Source organism: Miscanthus floridulus, chromosome 6 (assembly GCF_019320115.1).
Source record: "Miscanthus floridulus cultivar M001 chromosome 6, ASM1932011v1, whole genome shotgun sequence".
NCBI classification, from domain to species: Eukaryota; Viridiplantae; Streptophyta; class Magnoliopsida; order Poales; family Poaceae; genus Miscanthus; species Miscanthus floridulus.
The window spans coordinates 70,017,460-70,043,108 of NC_089585.1; the positions used below are offsets into that span (position 1 = coordinate 70,017,460).

Below are 25,649 nucleotides of genomic sequence, written 5' to 3' on the forward strand. Positions count from 1 at the left end.
TTTGTTGCTTAAGGTGTTGTTGCCACGACCGTTGTGCCAGTGGCAAGTAAATCATTTGCCACGCAAATGTAATCGTTGCGAGAGAGTATACATTATTGCCACGCTTGTCTTGGCGTGGCAATAGTATCATTTGCCACGCAAATTTATCCGTTGCGAGATACCGTTCATTATTGCCACGGCCGCGTTGCTCGTTGCAACAGTATCATTTGCCACGCAATTTTATTCGTTGCGATATACCGTTCATTATTGCCATGACCTCGGTGCCGTTGCAACAGTAGAATTTGCCACGCAATTTTATTCGTTGCGGAAGATTAATTGTTATTGCAACAATAGTCATGTCGTGGCAATAGTATTATTTGCAACGTAAATAAGTCTGTTGCCATACAGCATATTGCCACGCATCACGGCTCATAGGTATAGCTTTTATTGCAACGCTAGTAACATTTAATTTTGGTTTAATAAATCATCATTGCAAATCAATAAACCATATCAAAAGCAATTGCACCCACATATATTAATTATAATTAATCATTCAATATGTTGCCAAACCCATGAAATAGTAGCTAAAATCATAAACGAGTGTACAATTAACTCATTATTTGACAACTTTTTACAAACTTCCTAACATCTATGCAGCACTTGAGAAATTCCTAGCAGCCCAACATGTCATCTCCTCGGCTATGTCCTCGCTTGATTATGAGCCTCCCACTGAAACCTTGTCCACCTACTGCCAAAAGAATATGATTGGGATATTAGAACAATATTAAGTTTACTAATTTTTGCACAAATGTAAAGAGATGAAGATATAAAATGGTTCTAATTTCTAATTTCATATACAAAAGCCATCAACCAAGCTTTTGCATAGTTGAAGTTCTACTGCAATTCTGCAAATGAGCAAATGTTGTCGGTCTAGTTGCTGCAATTCCTTTTTCCATGAAAAAGATGGAAGTCATGTTACAGTAGCAGCTGCCTTCTCTGAATTTTTAAGGCAACAGCAGTTTAGTTGATTAGAAAAATCATAACTTGAGTTGTAGACAACGAAAAATTATATTCTTTAACAATACGGAAAGCCCATGAAATTCTCTACATCTTTCTAGTTATTTGTTAAATAAGATTCTGCAGTTATCATGGTCAAAAAACACAAACACCTACTGCTGTCCAGACCAAGGTCAAAACCTGACCGGCTACTTTCAAAATTCATAACTCTAATTCTCTAGGTCTAAAATCATGACCTTTCATGACGACAAACATCTCTAAACCCTCTACAACTTTTGTATTATCAAAAGTTCTGTATTCCAATTAGCTGGTTGTTATCAAAAGTTCTGTATACATACTAATGAAGTAATTCTTAGCATTTAGTGTGACAGATGTATTACAGATAAAACCCTCTGTTATCCAATTAGGAAGAGTAATCCTCAACCTTCCACTTTAGGCAAGCAGCACAGAAATATGTCCTGGATATCTTAAACATAAAGCAGAGGGAAAGGGATGCTAAGGAGAGTGCCACCAGGACCAGATCAAGTTTAGATGGACAGATATTTGATTGCCCTAGCTTTAGAAAGATTTCATCCACTTTGCACTCCCATTCGATGTGCGTCATCTTTTCTCCTCCTACCTGATGCCTCTGCCATCTCTCTGAGCCACCATTGGAGATCTCAGAATATCACCTCCTCTCTCTGTTCTAATCTTGCATGTTTCCTGCTTACCTTCCTCCTTTCCTCTACTTCTGACTCCTCCCTCTCCTTCCTTGCGTCCCCATTCTGCTTCCCTATTCCACCCACTCCATCCCCTTGTCTCCATCTCATGTCGCCTCGGCATGTCACCATTGTCATTGACTCGTTGTCCCCTCCCATGCCGCTGGAAGGGAAAATGTATGTAATCAAAGAAAACTTTGACAAAACTTCACTGTTTTTTGGTATGCTTATTTATTCTTCAACTAGAAGCAAGATGTTAAAAATATTATAGATTAGCCTACCTTATCATACTGAAATGTGTAAATGGTTTTCTCACTTACTGATTCAATTTCATAATTTGATTAATTGGAAGCTTTCTATAGTTGAGTAGTTGAGATGTTGAGAACTAGTTCATCAGGCTTGGTACTAGGAACTGTCAAATTTTACCATGGACACAACCTTCCTTGATAACTTCCTTTTAATCAAACTTCTCTTGTATCATTTCCTACAGATGAAAGGATTATAGTTCATCCGTACTATTCTTCAACTATTTAAAATACCTTTTTATCCTCTCCATTTAATTGCCATGCCACATTATCCTTATCAGTGATATCAGATGATGAAAAGTATGTTCCAATATATTACTGTGCAATTCAGTTATCAGAAAACAGAAATAGAAAGAAGATGCTTATGATTGAACAATGACTTTGAGTTTATGCTAGGATTGAAAAGCATGCATTGAACAATACAGAACTTCAAGTTACTGAACACAAGAATGGCAATGAAGGTTTCATTAAATATGATTGAACAATGACTTTGAGTTTATGCTGGGATTGAAAAGCATGCATTTGATAAAATTTCATTAAATCATGCAAGAATTTAGATTCCAATTAGCTGGTTGTTACCTTCCTCCTTTTGGGATTATTTCTTGTCCTATTCATCAGCTGCTGTGAAGTGATATATGTCTTCGATGCAGTCACATTTGCAGTGTTTTCGTTGAAAAGAGCTCTGCTGGGAGGTGCAGTACTTCTAGTGGAGCGAGTAGGTGCTGGTGCACCTTTTTGTACGGTGACAACGCTTCTAGGCTGAGTCTACAAACATCAAGTTGTTTGATCTATTTTAGCTACAGTTCAAGGTACATGGAACATAGTGAAATAATGTCATTACCTCCTGTAACCCATCTTCATTTTCATTTTCATGTCCACCGGTCTCATCTTCCTCTTCTATGATTGGTGCAACTTGTGTACTGGCATTGTTTTGCAGGGTACTCTATACATACAAATATTGGGGGTGAAAGATTAGGCATCACAATCATAAGATTATCAAGAGTACAAAGGATAAAAAATTATTCTAATACCATAATCATAGCTCCTTCTTTGTGCTGCGCTAGCATATTAAGAAATTCTTGCTTCATTTCTTCTCTTAAGTTTATCTTAGCATTTTCCAGCTCCTCTTGCATCCTCCTCCTATTTTCTTCTTTCTCCCTTTCCCTTTCTGCAGCTTCTTGCGCAATCTGTTCTTTGAGCTTGTCAACCTCCGCTTCTAAAGCAATGCTCTTCTCCCTAGCTGCAGCTTGAGCACGTGCATGTACTTCAAGGTTCTCTTTCATAAGTTCTCTGCGAGTTCGATACGTAGCCAAATATCCATGCCCATGTAATTTGGATGATTTGATTTGTGTTGTTTCTTTGTAGCATGACTAGGAAAATCATGTTCTCCTCAATAGTTGTAAGTGCTGGTCTATCAGGTTCTAATCCAATCTCACCAATTTTCATGGTTGCATTTTCCTAAATTAAATAACAGAACCTGTAAAGAGTTGCTTGACACTACCAGCAGCTATAAAAAAGGTTGACGAAACATTTACTTACATATACTGAAGCTATACAGGATTTGACCATGCGCCATGTTTTGTGTGAGTGGTCCTCCAAAGAAGAAGATCACTTGGCTCTTCACCAGTTTCTTGGTCTCTCTAGGATGCCAAAAAATTCAGCACACAAGTATTGCATCATAGAAGGGAAGGACTAGATTAGTGTATCTAATGATTACCAGCTCAAAGCTACATTGTGAGAAGTTCTTTGAACCCATCACATGCTTGGTTCTTTGCTGCTGACGGTTGGAGGAGTTTTGGCTGCTAAGTTTCTGCAGAATGAGAACAAGTGGTATGTAACAATGCAACTTTGGTCCATCAATTTTGTTTGACAAAGTAGATTTTACTAGCACTGACCTTGAATTTATTAGATCCAAAATACAACTGCAAGTAGTGCCACTCAAAAAGGTGTATTTCTTCGGGTTTATTTCGTATCCTCTCACCATAACTATTATAAGCCTTGTATGTGGCACTCAGATCAGATCGCCATCCTCTGTACCGCTCCTTGGCAATTTTCCATATTTTCTCTTTTCTTTTATCCACATCATCAATGTTGATGAAGTTCCACCTAAGCTGTTTACAATTAAAAAGCAATGAAAACTTGTGTTTTGCAGCTTGTTGATTTGGGAGTTCAAGTACGTATTAGGTTGTTCATTAGTGTTACATCGTACGATTGAGTACACTGGCACTGAGAGTAATTCTTGATCCATCTGGTTTACTAGAAAGAATGTGTGCTACGATTGAGTACACAAGGCAAGGCGTACTTTACAGTTCATTGCACACAATATTGGGTCATGATTCTTTCAAATCAAAATTAAGAACTGCGTTGAGAACTGTGTTATGCATTTAAGGCAAAATCTGTAGCATTTAGTCTCCAACATGCATATTTTTGTGTATTGAGAACTGTGTCGACTATATTTTTGTATATTGAGAACTATGTTCACTGGACCTAATCAAGAGTGTGGACAAATATTAGGCGGTGTGGACAAATATTGTCAAATGGAGTATTAAGCTGATTCCACAACGGAGTGGGTTCTAACATTGATCTTTCTGGAATCCAATTTTAATGTCTGGTCCATACTAAAAAATAGATGTTTTTAAGACATGCATGTTACTGTTTCTGGAGTATTAAGCTGATTTGGCATCTAAATTAACCAGAGGAGAGGCATGTGAATCCAAAGATTTTCCAGAACCTCTTCTCTAACTGAGGGCTGAGGGCGTATGACATTTTCTAACTGATTTTTAGCTACATGTTCTCTATTCGCAAATTTGCTTAGTAATGTACTCACTTTTTTGGACAGTAAAAGAGCAACAGCAATGTTCCTTAACAAAAAATAGTACACATCATACCAGTATCTCTTCTGCAATTTCTAGTTTGACTTCTTCCTTTATATCCTTCCAACTGTTTACTTCAATTAGTGAGGCCCATTGCCTTGTAAATAAAATGACCTCATCGACAAATGCACGGGTATTCGGTCCAATGGGTCCTCCATAGCTTTCTGAAAATTCGATTAGGAAGTGTGTGAATGCATTCCTTAACTCTCTTGTTGCCTACTGTTAATCCTTTAACAGTGCCACGACCTCTTTTCTTGCGTTCATTGGAGCCATGTCCTTGCAAAAAAGACAATAACAATCTTGAGCTGTAGTAGTTCTCAATTAAGATATGTGAACCCAATATTAAAAGTACATGCATTATCACAAACCATTTCCCTCGTCTCTTGCCTTCCTTGCATGGCTTGGCCTATTTGAGGGTGGTGTCGCATTGCTTCCATTGCTTTCGTTGTCTTCGTCTACGATTGCATCGGTGTCACGTTGCTTGACAAATGCCGACTACACACAAGGTTAAAGGTTCAGTTTTAAAAAAAATAGTACTAAACAACATTGGTTGAAGAAGGAAAATAAATTACTAATTTCTGGAATGTCCCCTTTCATCCTTAAAAATTCCTTGTATGTGTTGACTGCTTGTTGCCTAGTGTCATCCTTCAAATCTGTTAGTCACCAAAAAAATGTAAGATGAGGTGTAGTTTATATAAAGGTGCTAAGATTTTGCTTAATACGAAAACATATGCAAAAACATAGATGATATACTTTTGGATTGTTTCGGTCGTAGCTTCTTTAGCCAGTCCTTGTATGAATCAAAAGGATCATCCATAAATGGATGCTCATCTTCTTCCAGCTGCTGCCTTGGTCGCTTGAGGGGTGTTATGCTGACTTGTTGTGCTATCTCTTGTTCCTTTGAGAGTACTAATCTGATTTCCTTCTCACTCTCATTGTCTTGTAGCATAATCTCTGCATGTCTAACAAAATCGAGGGGCTGAAGAGATGGTCCTTAAGAGATGTCAAGGTTGACAATTTTATATGAGGCCTTTCCAATTTGAACATTACATAATCCTGATCTAGAAGTCCATTCTTGCAATGAACATAAAGAGTCCACATTTCAGCCCGTGCCACTGCATAAATAGGACAATGGTTGATAAATAAACAAGAATAAAAAGGTAAAGTATTACATATATATATAAGTAATTGAACTAAATATCATTGAATTCAGGATTCTATTTTAGATGGTTTCTGTAATCCCATTATAGAGTAGGCACATGCAACATGAGAAATTCAATGGCTGATGCAGAAAAAGGTTAACTACATCCATACATTTTTGTGTAGTTAAACATTGATATTTAAGCATAGAAAACGATCTCAGACTTTGTATTCCTGAATCGAAACAGACGGGTTTACTTTCTGTAATTTCAGACAAGCAAAACAAATACCGAGCAAGTAATTGCCTTTTCTTAAACATCTTTTTTTTATCATGACCAAAATATGCAAGCAGCAAATGCTTGAAAACCCTAAACCCCTCACAATTTGTAGAATTTGCTGTGATGCGAGATTAAATATGAATAAAAAAACCTAGATTAAGTAATCATTGTACCTGGGGACATATGGAGAAGAGAACCCAAGATCATCTTCTACTTCGAGGGTGGCCTAGTATATCGATGTCGATAGGTACCCAAGGCGGTGGAGTCTGTGCTGGCGCTGATGCCCTGCGAACGAAGCACCGTCCTGCCTGAAGGCGTTGCCAGTGGCGTCCTCAACGGAGGCGATGTCGGGGGTGTCCTTGGACCGAGGTGGCATAGGCTGGCGGCGTCGTGGCCCTCACGCGGTCCTGGGAGACGGATCGTGATCTAATTGGGGGAGGGGGAGGGATACGCGTGGTCTGTAGACTGGAGATGGGAGATGGATCATGATCTCAGAGCCGCCGCTCAGCACGCCCTGTGAAAAAGAGATCGATAAATCAGCAAACAACAAGTGGCCACAATTGGCTTGGTTGATTTCTCACTCTGTAGACCGGGCCGATGGGAGAGGGAGGGGTCGACAGGAATGGGAGGGGATCTAGGCAACTCAGGAAGGTAGATGGGAGACGGGGGAAGGGAGGAGGGTATGTCAATGGGGAAGGGTCTTACTTGGATGGGGGATGGCTTCCTGCTGCCATGCTGGTGCTGTGCGTCGCAGCTTGATGCTTTCCTTCGTGGAGATTCAAGAGGTCCATCGTGGAGGGGCCAGGGCGTGCAGGGACGTCACAGAACGGCAAGGCAGGGGCGTTGCAAAGGGGCCGTAGCAGGAGGCGTGGGGGAGGGGAGTCGTAGAGGCCAGAGGGGTGGCAATAGGCCAACGCCGACGGATTTGGCTCAGGGAGGTTGGGCGGGTGCGAAAAGTTTTAGGCGCGGCAGTTGAAGATTTTTGTGGAGATTTTCGACCTCGGCGCGAGGAGGAGATATAGGCGGGAGAGGAGCGAATTTTTTGGTATGCCAAACAAAAGGAGGCACGCTCACACACAAGAGGGCTTGCAAGACATGCCTGAAGAAATTGAAAAAATTTGAATATAATCAGTTGTTCTTTTTATTTAATGCTAAATTTACTTGCACTTTTCTAGTTATGCAAACTTAGCAGAAAAAATAGAACCAGACAAGAATGTCTCTTTGAAATTGCCAAATGCAAAAAATACAATCATGAACCGGTACAAGCACATGTACGAGTACACTCACATTGGCATGAGAAGATTATTATTTATTATAGTCTATGGATTTGTTTGCGATGCAATGTCATAGCAAGCTTAACAAGCTGAGTCAAAATTAAAAAATCATTCAAAATTAGCTAAATTTGATTTTGAAAGAAAAACGAATATAATCAGAGCATTTTTGTAAGAAGCCACTAAGCAACTCAACAAGCTTTTTGTCCAGACTATAGGTGTTTTTATTTCTACACCGGAAACAATGTTTATACTTATGTTATAAGTAAAAATAAAATTATAAATTTGTGATAGAACATATGGCAAGATCAAAACTCTGTTAACCCCTTTTTCTTTTTCTTCAATAGTGATCCATTACAAAGTCCTCATGGAGGCGGCGTCGGGGGATCCTGGATGGATCGCGATCTAATTTTGGGGAGGGGAAATGAATAGGCAGGTACGGGGGGAGGAACCGACGATGCCTAGGTGCTTCGCGGGGTCACACTACAAGCCCATTACAAAGTCCTCCAAGCCTGTTTTACACCCCCTATAAGGTTTCACCGTGGGTACCAACACCACTGTAGAAGTAGTAGTAGCACTAGAAGTAGGCAATGACGTGCCACTCAATGGATGAGACATAGGCAATGACGTGCCCCTATGTTCATGATGAGGCACTCGGTGGCATACGACATCGCACTTGGTAGCATATGACATGGCACTCGAGAGGATGAGACTACATATCAAGTTGTTGTTCGACGTGGCATCCTAGCTACATATGACACAACATCTACCTAACATAGTCAAAGATGTGGCACTCGTTGGACACGATGAGGTAGGCACTCAATGGCATAAGACATAGAACTTGAAAGGTCTAGAACACATATCTAGTCGACATGGCACACTGAGTACTACACCACAACAATGTTAGACATGGAATGAAATGGGACAAATTGTGACTAGTTGGAGACGATGAGCTAGGCACTCGATGGCATAAGACAGCACTCGAAAGGTGCATATCACATATCTAGGTGACGTGGCATGCTCGGTACGACATCACTGACATAGGAAGACAGTCAAAATGATATGCCACTAAACGGAATATGATTCGTAGTTACTAGCTGGACAGGATACAAATATGTTTTAAAAAAATAAATTTAGTTGCAATGATTAGCATAGAATTTGGAAAAAAAGGAGTTTGATACTTATTTACTAGTTGGACATGATAGAAATATGTTTTTGAAAAAATAAAGTCAGTAGGAATGATTATAATAGAATTAGGAAAAAAATGGAATATGATATTTAGTTACTAGCTGGACACGATAGAAATATGTTTTAAAAAATTAAGTTGGAACGATTAGCATAGAATTAGAAAACAAAAAAGTTGGTACTTCAGTGGGCCAGCCAAGGACCAGCGGCCACGCCAAGCTCAACCCCTACGGGGAGCCCAGCAAAGCTACCGGCCTCAACTAGCCCAGAAGGGTAACAATTTTGGAATAGCGCTTGATATGAGAAGTTCAGTGTGGTTTGGCGGCTTTAGCTTTTAAGCTAAGTTTTGCATCTTCGAATTGGCGAGGTGGCACTAAAGAACCAAGCTTTGGCAATAGAAGTGGAACAATCAACACACTTTGTTAACGGGCCGGCCAAGAAGTGGAACAAATGTGGCCGCCTCGCCCTCTCCTACTTCTCCTCCTCCCCCTTCTTCCCCACCCCGCCGCCACTTTCCCGCAACTCTTCACCAGCGAGGCGCTGCCGCATACAAGGCAAAGCGGCACTAGAAGGAGAAGGAGAGAAGAGAGAGTCCTTCCCGCCTGTGCCCACCGAGAGCAAGCAGCGGCGGGCCCTGACCCTGAGGCTGTCGGCCTGCGCCGCCGCCGCCGCGCACTCCTCCGCCTCACGACAAGCGCCTCCGTGACCTCTCCCGCTGGGAGGCCCTCGCCTCTAACTCCTCGTGCCGCTTCCCGCTCCGCAGCCACCGACTTCCCCTCCTGCCTTGTCCCATCCCGAAGCTGTCGCCGCTGCCTCCTCCTCGTCCCATCCCATCGCTGCCGCCGCCGCCTCCTCCTCGGCCACTGTCCTCGATGACCTCCTCGCATAGGTAGGTTCGCCTGGCTTGCTCAGCCCCTTTTCCACCTTTCCTACTTCAGATTAAGATTAGTAACTTTCCCTGGCTACGGGTGGCTGTGCAGGTTGAGACGCAGATAGACTTCTTGAAGAAGGCTCGGCAATGGTGCGACGAGGCCAACGCGCTGTGCGACGCTCATGAGGCAGCCATCTTTGATTCGATTGTTCTGCCGTTGTGGGGCAGCAACCCAAAGGAGCTAATGGTGGGGTTGTGCAGTCTAGAAGAAAATACTGCCTCTGGTACTAAAAATTAGGCACTTACCTAATTTAAATTTGCACTTTTAGAATACGACTAGTGACTGTCTAGTAGGCACACGCTCTTGAAAAGGTTCACTGGCGGTATTACAACTGAATTGTTAGATCAGGAAAGTTTTAGCTTTTCCATATGCATAGTTTTTTCCTAGTACTACTTCCATTGGGCATTGAGGTTTTGCCATCTTTGTGTCCATGATCCTGAGTAACAACATGTGACTTGAGAACTGATGCAGTTTAGAAATAGGAAATTCAGTTTTACCTCTGAAAAAATCACCCAGCTGGGACTTTACTGCCGAAAGTGCTTATATTCATTTAAATACCACCCAAAGGTCTATGAGGATTTGTCATTTTTAAACCTCTATTAGTCTTTATCCCCCCCCCTCGCCCCCAACCCCACCCCCCTAACCTATTTCTAGATTTTTCAAATCCTTATAGAAATAGTTTCTGTAGATCACTCCCCCCCCCTGCTCCGAATGGCAACGTGGGGTTCGACGATGAGGAGCAGCAGCGGCTCCACTACCACTCCGAATGGCATCGCTACAACCTCAAGCACAAGGTAACATCGCCCCCCACGCCGTAGCCGACCTTTTGTCGCTAGAACCCTAGGTATTAGGTTCATTGGTTCAGTGCGGCCTACTTTGGGGACTAGAATGACAGGAATTGAGATTAAGCGTAGGATTCTTGACATCCCGGCATCGAAATTTGAGTTTTTTTAACAGCTAAGGTGTTGGAATGTTTGCAAAACTCCAACCTCTGCACCTGAGTTTTGTCAATTTTTATGGTTTTTTCATAGTTTTGTTTGAATATTTAGATATACAAATACTCCTATGGATTGGGATTTCTAAATAAATTCAACAACTCTTAACATACAGGTGAAGCTAGAACAGGGCCTCTAGATGCTTACAATCTTCAAGAGCCATGAGGCTGAGACAACAATCCTGGAAGATTTCGACTTCTATGAGCAGTGGGAGAAAGCCTTGCAGCAAGAACAAACAGGAGCCTGAATGCCTCTATTGCTTGAGAAAAATTTAGACAAAAAAAATCATCATCAGAATCTTCTCCCAAAGTACTAAATGGAGGGATGACTCCTATCATTAATGTAAGTGTCATCTGGGTCTTCGTCTTCATCAAACAGGTCATCGTGCTTAGGTTCAGGCATGGCTAGTTGCAATAGCATGCTCAATAACAGAAGCATCAACAGTAGCCCCATCAAGGCCTAGACCTATTCCAAGCTGTGACATCTTCATTTTGTTGTTGAACATTCATATCTTCCATTCCTACAACAACTGAGTCCAGATCGAGCTCGCCCATATTGTCAATGCCTTCTGCTTCAGGCATGGCAAAGAGATTTCTAGGCTGCACTCTAAGGACAGTGCACCAATCTGGTTTCTTTATGTTTCTCGCATAAAAGACTTGCTCGGCTTGTGTGCTCAGGATGTAAGGTTCATCTGAATACCTAAATCGTGTGATATCAATATCGATGACCCCATATTTATCCTTATTATACCCTCTCGATCTGCTACTACTAGCTGTAGGGACATCAAACCATACACAGTGGAACAACATGACTTCCTTGTCACCATGAAAATCAAGGCAAATGATTTTCTTCAGCACACCATACCAGCCCATGTTTCCTGTATTTGCATCGCCCTTCACGAATACACCACTATTTTGAGTAGTTAAGCAGTTCTCTATGGAAGAGACCCAAAAAAGGAAGCCATTTATGAAACACCTATTGAACACACGAGCCCGAGGGTCTGGACCACGAGATAGATAATAAATCATGTCATCTATTTCCCCTTGTGCACGTAATGTGCTGATCTGCATTTAATCATTTTAAAAATATATTAGGGACTAATAAACCGACAAAGTGGCTAGCTATTATTACGGACTAATAAATTTACAAGAAGCATGTGGAAACTATAGAAATAAAATATGGATAAATATATTAGGGACGACTCACTTTACGCTCAAACCATGATACAAACTCCTCCTTGTGTCTTTTATCAACATGCCTTGAGCTAATTTTCTTTAGCTCATCCATATGCTCACTATCCGCAACAATTGAAAATATGTTCATTAGTTACATATATATTTTAAACATTCATGACCACCATAAAAAAACAATTTAAAATATAGCTTACTTTATCCATGGAGTGACCTCGTCATAGTTGGTTAATATGTAATGCCTCATCCTATGCATTTCAATATCAGAAACTTTCTCGAGAGTACTTCCTTTCCTACTGTAGTCAAGGCTCCCAAATATAATTAGCCTAGATGGTGGTTCACTAGTAGCGGCGCTTTCATGATGCTCTGGATGATTAAGCTTGGTACTAATATTTTCAAAAAAACGAGAGCAAAATGTGATGCACTCCTCAGATATGTACCCCTCTGCAATTGAATCTTCAGGGCGCGCTTTGTTCTTCACATAGCCTTTAAGAGTACGAAGGTACCTCTAAACTGGATACATCCATCTATAACAAACTGGGCCTCCAAGTCTAGCTTCGTCAGCAAGATGAACTGGTAAGTGCATCATAATATCAAAAAAAGCCGGTGGACAAATCATCTCCAGCCGACAAAGGGTCTCCCTAATCGAAGTGCTCAGTTTTTCAATTTCTGAAAACTCCAACTCCTTTGAACACAGTGAGTTAAAGAACCTACTTAGCTCCATCAATTGGGTCACCACATCTTCAGGCAATATGTTGCGCACCACTAAAGGCAAAAGTTTTTGGAAGATTACGTGTAGGTCATGAGTTTTAAGTCTAGAAAGCTTGCAACCATTGACGTCCACACATCTCTGAATATTTGTGGCATAACCATCAGGGAACTTGATGCCATGTAAAAATTTGCACAGAATTTCCTTGTCATCCTTACCTAGAGAGTACAACATTGGTGGCAAGGTGTACTTACCCTTTTTGAGCACTGGATGTTGATCTGGCCTTATACCCAAATGTTGCATATCAAGTCGAAGCCTTCTCACTGTCCTTGCATTTACCTTGTAACTCCAACAAAGTCCCTAGTAAGCTCTCACATATGTTCTTCTCTATATGCATGACATCCAAATTATGTCTTACTAGCAATGATTTCCAGTAAGGAAGCTGAAAGAAAATACTCTTCTTCCTCCTAGTTGTGCCACCTATTTTCTTCGTCACGTTGCTTCCTTTTCCTTGTATCCTTTCCAAAAGTCACTTGCTAGAAACTTTCATAGTCCCGCAGCACCTGGTCACCACTGACTGGCATTGGAGCTTCCCAAGTTTCAGCCTTGTTATTGAAGCTCGTCTTGTTCCTTCGCCACTTATGGTTCATGGGCAAAAATCGGCGATGTCCCAAGTAGCAATGCTTTGAGCCATGTTTTAACCACAAGTAATCAGTGTGCTTGTGACAATAAGGACAACCAAACTTACCTTTTGTGCTCCAACTAGATAACATCGCATATGCGAGGAAATCATTAATTGTCCATAGCAGAATTGCATGTAGAGTAAAATTCTTCTTCTCCTTCTCATCCCATGTTAAAACTCCATTAACCCATAGATCATGTAGCTCATCGATCAGAGGTTGCAAATATACATCAATGTTCACTCCAGGAGATTTAGGCCTAGGTATCAACATCGACATCATCCAATAAGGTTGTTTCAAACACAGCCAAGGAGGTAGGTTATAAGGAATCAGTATCATGGGCCAACAAGTGTAATTAACATTCAACATCCCAAACAGATTGAAGCCATCAGATACAAGTCCCAGTCTAACATTACGTGGATCAGAATCAAACCACTTATACCTGTCATTCACGTGCTTCCACGCCAATGAGTCTGCTGGATGCCGCATTTTCCCATCACTAACCAATTCTTCCTTGTGCCACCGCATCAATGATGATGTTTCCTTTGACATATATAATCTTTGCAATCGAGGAGTAAGTGGAAAATACCTTAGAACTTTGCAAGGAGTGCGCTTCTTTGCTCCACCACTTTCGCTAGACTCACCAATCTCATCAGAATTTGTGTCGTCTTTCTTCCACCTACTCTCACCACATGTTGGACACGTGTCCATATCAGCCAACGGCCCATGAAATAACACACAGTCATTCACAGAAGCATTGATCTTAATCTATGTGAGGCCAAGGTCACAGATAATCTTCTGTGCTTTCTTGATAGTGTCTAGGATACAATGTCCTAGGGGGAGCATATCTCTCCATAGGCTAAGTGTTTGCTCTGCGTTCTCCTTACTCCATCCACCCATGCACTTAAGCTGAAAGAGCTTGACCAAGAATGATACCTTGGTAAGCTGTGAGCCTGGCCACAACTCTTGTTGCGCATCTTTCAACAAATCAAAGAATTTCTTTGCACTCTCACAAGGCTCTTCATTGGTATTGCCACTGGTCGCACCCCTAATTAATGCGGACAATAGATTGTTGGCGGATGATGCATCATCTAGTGGGCCTACATTCAGATCCCTATCATCATTCAAAAATATGCCAGCGTTACCTTTCTCTTTGACAAAGTTCTCATCAAACCCTTTAGTTAGCAAGTCCATTTGAACCTCAGATTTTGTTTTGTACACAACTCTACGACACCTTGAACATGGACACGGTGCAGTTTCTGATGCATAGCTGCCTTCAAAAATAGTATCAATAAATTTCTCGAGTCCTGCTTGCCACTCATCGGTTGACCGAGACAACAGCATCCAACTCCAATCATCATCATGTGCCATTAATTATATCTTCCAAATGTCACAAGGCTTTCCTGCAGCATGTTAATTGAAGGGATCACGACATTATAAACTATATCAGAGATAGGGAAAAGGCAATGATGAAAGATCTTGCAATAATGCATGCATACAGGCCCAGTCCTATCAATCTGATGACCTAGAGCGAAGCTTAAAAAATGAGCCCTTTACTATATTACTATATAATATAAAAAATAAACTTTAATGCATCGAAAGGGAATTTTTATCAAACAAATTACAAATATTATCTTAAAAAAGGAACATGAAAAAATATGTTGTACTAGATTCAACATTAAAATCAAAATTCAATAAATTACCTAGTTGAGAACTTGATATAATGATTATCCCCTAATAAATAGTCTCAACTCTCATAACACAATGCCCTAACTACACGTATGCACTCTGAAGAATAAAAATTGGAGGTAAAGATAATTGAATATTGATTAAATATATAATTGCCATAGATGATAGATCAAGATTAACAAAGGAACTTGGGAGCAATTTGTCAAACATAGATTGAACTAGAGCACCTGATTGATGTGTGAACTCGATGACTCGTCACTCGCGTCGACGTACTCATGTAGACGTGGCTTTCGGCTAAGTGTCTAGCTGTCGACAAGGTCACGTAGAGCGGTGAGGACACGGCGATCCAGCGGCACCTAGCGACAAGGACACCAGCGGCTGTAGTGAGAGGCCACGCGCGATGACGCCTAGGGACAGAGCCAGCTGTGATGACACCTTGGAAAGAGAAAGCCATGATGCCTATAGGAAAGTCGATCGTGCACATATACATATACCACTATACCAGGTCCAATCCTATTTCAATACATAACGGGTTCTATGTTATTTTGTATTTTGTATATGTTCCTGTGACTACCAATGACACAAACATATATATGGTGTAGTGGTAAGCACAAGTCTTTAGGACTCTAAAGTCCCAGGTTTGAATCCTGGTGGTGATTTTTTATTTAATTTTTTTTACTTAACCATTGTGCTCAAGAACCTTAGGTATTGCAACTGATTTAGTCTTTAGTTGCTATATGTACAATCTTTTTGCAACACAAGAGACTATTACATACAACGAATCATATTTCGTGCAACATAGATGTGCTTTCGCAACCATCAAGTAAAGAGTTGTTTTGCTGTTTTATATACTAGTATATACTAGAGCAATATTCAGAAGCTTAGCACTGTCCATTGTGACAACAGCTACCCAGCGTGTTTTGCTGTTTTCTCCATCCATGCTCAGAACAGTAGTTAATGGAAACAAATGATTATCTCCTTAAAATAAATGTGATGCACCAAAACTCAGATTGGAGTATTACACATTAAGTCACAATAACTAATCAACACTGCTAGACCAAGCCAAAAATGAAACAGCTAGACCTCAGCATAAATAGAGTACCATTGGCAAAGAATGGAATGTTTTTGCATTGAACCAGACAAATTAAAAAATGTGTGGATTAGCCAATGCATCTGAATAAGAATCATTGCAAAAATTTGTCTGGATTATCAACAATAGTGAGTAATTTGATCTAGTCAAGTACCAAACTTAACAGTAATATGTAGAGAAAAAACTGAGCAATAATGCAAGCATTAAAGTGGAAAGGCTTAGGTATTGCAACAATGTAGTTTTTTGTTGCTATATTATAACCTTTTTGCAATGAACGAAAATGCTACATACAACGAAACCATAATCGTTGCAACCTTAGTGATTGCAACGAACTATTTTTTTTTGTTGCTATATGTACCAATTTTTTGCAACACAAGCGACTATTATATACAATGGAACATATTCGTGGCGATATAGATGGGCTATTGCAACCATAAAATAAAGAGTTGCAATATCACCTTAGTATTGCAACGAAAATAAACTTGCCCGCAACGCAAATCAAATCAGTGGCAACATTAATCACTTATTGCAACCGTTCAATAATTTGTTGCGATAACACTTACTTTTTGCAACGATCTCCACACTTATGGCCACAAAACAATCTTCATGGCAAAAAACCAATCTATCGCAACCAAAAGTGAAAATCGTTGTGATAACAACGCTTGTTGCAACGAAACCATGTCGTTGTGACAAAAAAGCATGGTATAAGGGTCAGAAGTTAGTAGTGCAGAACGGTGACACCACCGTCCGTGCTCTATGCATTCGCCACGCCACCATACACATGGCCAAGCTTTACCGTCGCTCCACCGTTGCCCTAACCTAACCCTAGAGCTCCGCTAGGACCTACTAATGTTGTAGCCGCGCTCGCCTAGACATGCTATCAGCCGAAGACGATAAGTCCGCCACCGTGCGCCACCTCCATGCTCGCCAGTGAGGTTGCTCCTGTGATCTGCTGAGCTAGCCAAGGGTACCAATGGTTGCACAAGGGTATGGGGAGCACAACACCAATGACGCTACCGCTAGTGACCTCACCGCCAGCTAATTTGCCTCTGGTCAACCCGCGCTCTGCTCTGGTTCCACTAATGAGTGGGGCCGAGTTGACTATGGGACCCGCATGTTAGCCCCTGAGGGTGTATAGACCGGGTATACCTAGCATTTGGGGTTTAGTTGGTTTTTGAATTATTTTCACACATTTGAATACAAACTTCAAAAATTCATATCTAGAGCTAGGAGTATGCAAACGGGGTGAACCAAATTTTGTTGGATTTAACTTGAAGTGTAATATTTGATAAAAATATGAAATCTACTGTTTAGGGTATTTTCTAGGAGAATTTAATTGAGCAAGATAAGTGCTTTTAAATGAGGTTATATCTTGTAAAATGCATAACTTGAGCTAAGAAGATGATAAAATTGTGATTCCAATTTTGTTGGTCTTGTGTTGACATGCTCTAGCTAGAAAAAAGACTAAACCTATAGTAGGCATACTTGAAATATGGTCCTCACATTTAATCCTAATTAATTACTAGTTTCTAATGAAATTAAATGGGGTAAAAATACATAACTATATGATCATGCCAATTTTTATACAGTATTCTTGTGCTAGGAGGAAAGTAAGAAAAACATTAAATCTATTGCTTGACACTTTTCACTATGCAAAGCTATTTTTGCTAAACTAGGCATATGTAGCTTGTCATTTTTGTAGAGGTGGCTATACTTATCCAAATGGCATGAAAATTGTACAATAGACTATTAGGGTCATTTGTAGGCTACTATAATTTTCTTAGCATTTATTGAACACTACAAATATTTATCCTTTAAATCTCTTTATTATATAGGGAAATTGATAAATGAATATAAATAAATTAGTTAGGCATAACCACAATGTTGTCTATGACGCTTATGATGCATATGATCTATTGGTGCTATTGGTTAGGCTTAGAAGTAATAGGTTATAGACAGCTAGTTAATTATTGATTTATAATTCAACTAGATGGATGCATGTATAGTTTCTGTTGTGATGGTAAATTCATGATGATAATAATCTTTTCTGTGAAACTTGTTAATAACAAAGTTGTAGATAACTTACTTATATACCTTGTGTTAAATTTTTATAGTCATAGGACTTATGGTTTGAGAATTATAGCTGTTAGAAGTTTGTCAGTCAGAAATACTTGTTCTTTGGATAGATCTGAAAGATGGAATTGTTTGGCCTAGATAAATACTGAATCACCTTAAGATGATTAAACAAAAGTTATAGGCAATTTCATAAGCTTTCCAGAAAGTCTATAACCTATATTATTTAGATGTGTATAACTCTAGTTATGTTCAAAATAAGTGGATGCTGTTTGTAGTCCAGAAAATTGCTTAGATGAGAATTTGTTTAATTACTAGAGAAGAGATATACACCTACTCAGTAAAAGAAAATTTATCTTGTTATCACCTTAATGCAATGCTGTTGAGAACACTTATGAGGATGCATTTCATCACACCAATCATATCATGCATGTCAGTATATATGCATTCATGATATCTTATTTCATGCTCATGCATACAGAATAGTCCTGAGGGTATCACTCTATTGGAATTCAATGAAGAAGAAGAGGAACATTAGGAGGCACCATAGCCCATAGCTCTAGAAGGCAAGGAACAAGCTTTTGAGGATCTACCCGAGTGCCTAGATCATCGACCAACTTCTTTTCTCAAAGGCAAGCCCTGGAGCATTTTAAGCCTCCTATATTTTACAAAATATCACTTGAGTCCTTTATGTTTGATGCATTAGGTTATAAGAGTTGAATTGGAAACACTTGATGCATAGAACTACCTTATCCAGATAAATATACCTTTAACCCTATGTAGGTCCAGGATCCAATATATGCTTATCCATGCTTAGACCAGTAGAAGTCGAGTGATTTCCTATCACCTATGAGATATAGGTGGATACTGGAGCATTGTTGGCTATATTTGCTATTATGGAAAAGAACAAGGGTAATTATAGGATCTCTAGTTGGCCTAGGGGGGTGAATAGGCCTATCAAAACAAACACTCAAACTTTTATCAGATTCACCCTGCGGCACTGCCGCTCGAGAGGGCGGCACTGCTGGACTAGAATAGCGGCACTGCCGCACCTACAGATAACTTCACGTCATAGTTCAAAATCAGTGAACATCATAGCTCAAGGTCACCAAAGGAGGAGATAGACAAGGGCACTCTTCTATTCTTGGATGAGCTGAATGAGTGGGAGAGAGAAGAAAGACATTGGGGAGCAAGGGGAAAGGTATAAGTACCCCTAGACCCAATGGTCACTTAAGTCACGACAGTGTCGCACTGTGGCAGTGCCTCTCTCTAGGTGTGGCAGTGTCACACTAGGCAAGACAGCAAGGGTAAGAGTGAAGTATTGGCTATCTTGGCTGAGTAACTGAGGATGTATGTGTAAGATTGAGCACTTGGTAACACATGTTTGCTTAAGCATTGTGTCCCCCTTTATAGTACGGCTTTTCTTATACTCAAATTCAAAATATAAAAGAATTTAAACCTCCTTTGAGTTTGAAGCCATCAACATTTGTAATTGGGGGCTCCTCCAGTTTCAGTGTAACATCCTCGAATATAGATTCCCTGCTTGTCATATCAATAAATCATCATTAGTTCTCTAATTGCAAGGTCATTATCACCAAAACCCACAATTAGGGCTTGATTGCACTTTCAATATCTCCCTTTTTGGTGATTGATGACAATCCAAGTAGAGCTTACAAAATATATGAAATGAATACTGAGATTTTTGAGCCATGGTTGTAGAGCCTCACCCTAAATATGTGAGTAGAGGATTAAATTCTCAAATTGACATAAGAAGCCAAGATTCATATTTTAGTGAAAGTGATGGGGCTCCCCCTACATCCATGCTCCTATGGGGTGCTACATACTGTGTTAGGTATGTAGACATGATGCAAATGACTAGTTCATGCACAACAAGTTTTCCTATAATAGCTGGGTGTAGCACTACCACTCCTGGGTGTGGCACTACCACACTTGCTGTAAAAACATAGATAAGAACAGGCACCACACATCATGTAACACATATAAAGATATACATTCTAGCACAATTTTATCACTAGCTACAGCATAGATTAATTCATGTCCATATCCCACACATATAAAGTACTTAGGTAGCATTATTACATAAATAGAGTTTTGAATCATCTCTCAAACTCTCAACATAACAAAGTCTACTCTAAATGGATAAGAACATGAAGTTCCAGCTGCAGCAACCTCCTCTCCATGGTGTCAAAAAAGTTGTTGACCCCTCTCTAATGTCTCCCCCTTTAGCATAAAGCACCAAAAAGAGAAGAAAAGAAGAAAGACCAACACTCACTCCTCATCTTCTTGGATGGTGTCCCAATCAACATCATCCCACCAGTAGCTCCACTAGCACCTGCAACATCCTCCTCACCACCATCATCATCATCGTCATCATTAGAGGAAGAGGACACTACCGTCCTCCCTTGGCGATGGGTGGTAGAAGTGTGACTGCTCATGCCTAGTGCTTCTCCCCATGGACTACAAGGTGGAGCTCAACCTCATGTGAGGGTCAAGCTCTGGCTGCTCCTACTCCTCCTCATCATCATCATCCTTTGAATCTATGTCAAAGAGGCTAGGGAGGTTGTCAAACCTCGGCGGTGACTGTACTGGAGAAAGAGGTGGCAGCCCTGCACGCTCTCTAGCCTCTAGGTTGACTTCATGGTTTTCTAACCGGTCCTCATATGCGGCCCTCGCTGCATAGGTGCAAGTGGTGAAAATGGCCTTAATCCATCTCCCAAACATCTCCATCATCCTTTCCTTGTGAGGCCTAGAGCAATAGGACTTAGGCACATCCTCAACTGATGGAGAGCGTCTCACTGCCTTGGATCTTCTCAATCTTATAGATGGTGTGGAGACCATCTTTATCAAACCTGTAACCAGTGACCCTCTCAATCATGAACATGAGACAAGGGGCATAGGGCATCCCCTTTCTCCCATCCTCCATGGCATTCCTTAGCTCATGCCACATGAAGCGAGGGACATTGAACCTATCACCTCTAGGAGCAAACCTAGCAAGCGCATTCCTCACATAGCCATTAAGATCTGAAGCTTCTCCATCCTTGGGATTTATTGTGTACCTGATCAGATTGTTTAGAATGTAGTAGTAGCTCTTCAAGCCACTGACCTTACCATCTGCACTTCTCCTATCAATCCACATATATGCAATGTCATGGATCTCAGCTCTAGCCTCATCATGAATATAAGTGAAGCCTCGCTCCTCTCCAAAACCAAGGATCTGACTGAAAGTCACAAAGTCAATCCTATAATGCCATCCCTCAGTCATCCAGTGAATCTCATCAGTGTAGATGTCATAGAAGAAGGTGGCATGAAATTGGGCTAGCACTTCCTCAGTCCAATTGTACCAAAAGCTCATGATATCAGTGAGGCCAAATAGCTCACAAGCCTTAATCACTTTGTTGAACTCAGGCTCATTCTTCCCCTTCATCTGCTCCTACTCAACATACTGCATCTTGATAATCTTTGACTTTTTGGAGTTGAAAATCATGAAGGCATAATAGTTGGAATGAAACTCATTCCAAAACCTATAGTCCTAACCCCAAATCCTTTGGTTGTTCATAAGGATTGTTCTCACATGCTTCTTCCACCATCTCTAGCTTTCCTGCATAGTTGAGCACAGGGATGAGCACGTGTGTCAATGGGATGCCTCATGATCACTTCCTCAGAATACTCTCTAATATAATCTCTATCAAACTCCTCAAGGTGAGGTGGAGTATCTAGGCAAACACCTAGAGGAATGGTGCAGCCAGCCCTCTCTAAGTTCTCCTCCTCTTGGATCAACTCATCCCTTCTTCCCCTATCACTAGCATCCCCTCTGCCTACCGCACTGCTGCTGCCCCCTATGGTTCTGCCACGACCATGACAAGGCATTTGCTTGTCATGAGGCTCGATCATCTTCCTCTTCCCCCTCTAGTCATCTTCCCCTCCATAGGCCATCTATGCAAAAACATAGACCAAAATGAGAAACTGTACAAATGGAGAGTAGAAGTTACCCTATAAAGCAAGTTAAGTACTCAAGAAGAGTGAACGTGCAAGCAAGGGATGCAACTGATGTGGTACTGCCCCCAAACATGTAGCACTAGGAGCGACACAGCCACACCAGCTTGTTTCATCAAGACTACATTTTGCATCTTCTTGTCTACTAAACTTACTTCATAATTTAACTCCTAGCCTAGTATACAATCTCAGCAAGCATAAACATGTCTATGTCATCGATTCATCTAGATATGATTAAGAGAAAGCCTAGTAATCATGAATCTTTGCATTGGGAGCTGAGTGAAATAGATAAAGTGAGTCAACCATCAAACCGAGAGTTTAGCACTGCTATCTTTGCCACAGAGGTGCGGCACTGCCGCGCTGAGGGTGCGGCACTGTCGTAGCAGTTAATTTGGCTCCAAGGTTGAATCATGATTTCTACTTCATTCAATCCTCAAAGCACCATCCAAACTACTATCTACTTTCTAATCAACCATCCAAGACAACTAGAATCGACACATTGCATAGTTTAGGAAGGTTTAGGGTCTCACCTTTGATTCACACAGATTGACAAGGAAAGAGATGAAATGGCTCCGCCTAAGAGCTTCAACAGCCACTGGTGATGCGGGAGGGAACCAACGGACGACAGCGCGGCACTGTAGGAGGTGGCAACAGCGTTGGATAGAGGTGGCAGTTGTGTTGTCATGTGTGAGAGAGAAGAGAGAGAGGCAACGGCATTAGGGTGAATGAGGAGAGGTTTACCCTAGGACTAGAAGCAGAGAGTAGAGTAAATGGGCCCCAATGGTAACTGCTATCATGGGCTGAATTTTGATTGGAATTCAAAGTGCGGCACTGCCGCTCGCCACACGCGGCACAACCGCAATGCAGGCATGTCATAGCCACACTCCCTAGAGTAGCAAGATTTAGCTACTAACCAAATAGCTATATACATATAGGATATGAACACATATCTTAAGCATACTATGATCAGCGGCAATTAATCAATTCAAATAATGATCATAATGCACTTGTTTCTTACGATAAATCATTTTGAAGCACAATATTTAAACATTTCCAATTCATTTCTCCTATCCATGCTAGTTCATCAATTAAGGTGTGCTATAGTTCAAACCACATTATGAGACTCAAGTATATTTAGCTCACTACGCAAAGCACAAAACCTTGACTCAGTCGAGAGGCTTAGTGAAGATATCGGCTAGTTCTTTTTGGTGCTCACATGGCGAATTTGATATGTCCTTTGGTTTTGTGGTCTCTCAAGAAATGATGTCGAATGGCTATGTGCTTAGTTTTTTAGTGGCTTATGGGATTGTTGGTGAGTTTTATGGCACTTTTGTTGTCACACAAGAGTGGGATTTTGGTGAAGTGACATCTAAAATCTTGAAGAGTTTGCATCATCCAAAGTAGTTGAGCACAACATGCACCGGTTGCAACATACTTGGCTTCGGCTGGTGGAAAGGGCTACACAATTTTGCTTCTTAGAACTCCAAGACACTAGGGACCATCCAAGGAATTGACATGTCCCTGAGGTGCTTTTTTGATCTACTTTGCAATCGACATAATCCAAATCCAAATACCCAAGTAGATCAAACTTAGAGCCCTTAGGATACCACAAGCCAAGGTTACAAGTGTGTACTAAATATCTCAAGATTCTCTTAACGGCCACTAAGTGGCATTCTTTTGGGTTAGCTTGAAATCTAGCACACATGCACACACTAAGCATAATATCGGGCCTAGATGCGCACAAATAAAGTAGAGAGATGATCATGGAGTGATATACCAAGGAAGAACTTGCTTGACTTGAAATCCGAGGAAGAACTTTAATTCACCCATCATGGACATCTCAAATCTCTTGGTCATGATCCTACTAAATTCCTCACAAAAAGAATGATTAGTACTACCAAATATTATGTTATCGACATATATTTGGCACTCAAATATATCTTTGTCGACTTTGTGAGTAAAAAGGGTAGGATGGACTTTGCCTATTTCAAAGCCTTGTTTAAGCAAGAATTCCTTAAGGCATTCATACCATGCTCTTGGTGCTTGCTTAAGCCCATAGAGCACCTTTTGGAGTTTGTAGACATGGTTGGGAAACTTGTGATCTTCAAAGCCCGGTGGTTGCTCAACATAGACAAGTTCTTGAATAGGGCCATTGAGAAATGTACTCTTCACATCCATTTGATATAGCTTGAAGTTGTGATGAGCGGCATAGGCTAGAAGCATTCGGATTGCTTTAAGCCTTGCCACCGATGCATATGTTTCTTCAAAGTTCAAGCCCTCTACTTGAGTGAAACCTTGAGCAACCAATCTTGCTTTGTTCCTTGTCACCACTCTATTCTCATCTTGCTTGTTGCGGAAGACCCACTTGGTGTCAATGACATTGGTATTGGGTTGTTCCACCAAGGTCCACACTTGATTTCTTTCGAAGTTATTGAGCTCTTCTTGCATGGCCATCACCCAATCTGGGTCTCCAAGTACTTGTTCTACCTTAAGAGGTTCCAAAGAGGAAACAAATGAGTAATATTGGCAAAAATTTGCTAAATGTGAATGAGTTGTTACCCCCTTTTGAAGACTCCCAAGGATGTTGTTCAATGAGGTGATCTCATTGTATTATTTGCCTTAGCCTTGGATGCCCAAAGGCCTCTTGTTTATCTTCAAGACCTTCAACATTTTCTTGCTCAAATATGAGTTGTAGGTCTTGTCCATGAGCTAGAGTCGAATTAGTTGCTATTGACTAGTAGGTGCTGGCACTGCCACTCTCAAGTGTGGCATTGTCGCATGTAGGTGTTGCAGCAGGTGTCTACTGCTATTTAGCATTAGGTATGTCAGTGAAAATAGGTGCAGCAGCAACTTGAGGAACCTCCACTTCAGTGACTTCATCTTCTTGTGGTCTAATATCACCAATGGCCAATTACTTGATTGCTTCACATGGTGGATCCTCCTTTCCTACAACACTTGAATCAACTTGCTCCACTTGAGAGCCATTAGATTTATCAAATGTCACATCTACCATAATCTTAACTCCCCCGGAGGTTTTGTTGAAGACACGGTAGGCATGCTCATTTGATTCAAAACCAAGAAGAACACCTTCATCAACTTTAGGTGCAAACTTAGAGGTTTTGGGTTTCTTGTTAAGTATGAAACACTTGAACCCAAACATTCTAAAGTAAGACACCTTAGGCTTGTTACTGGTTAGAAGATCATATGAAGTTTTCTTCAACTTCTTGTGTAGGTAGAGGCGATTGATGGCATGGCAAGCGGTATTGATGGCCTCGAACCAAAAGATGTATGGCGTCTTGTACTCATCTAGCATTGTGCTTGCCATGTCAATGAGTGTACGATTCTTCCTCTCTACTACACCATTTTGTTGAGGGGTGTATGGAGCTGAAAACTCATGCTTGATGCCCTCTTCATCAAGAAATTCCTCAACTAGAGTATTCTTGAATTCGGTCCCACTATTGCTTCTCACTTTCTTGATGGGAAGACCGAACTCCTTTTAGCTCTTCTAATAAATATCTTCACCTTCTCTTG

The 25,649-nt window shown here is 40.9% G+C and overlaps 1 pseudogene; it reads right to left on the minus strand.

The window, feature by feature from the left end:
* Positions 1-487: 487 nt before the first annotated feature.
* On the minus strand, positions 488-6,666 carry LOC136460666 (uncharacterized; annotated as a pseudogene).
* Between the last annotated feature and the right edge of the window lie 18,983 nt (positions 6,667-25,649).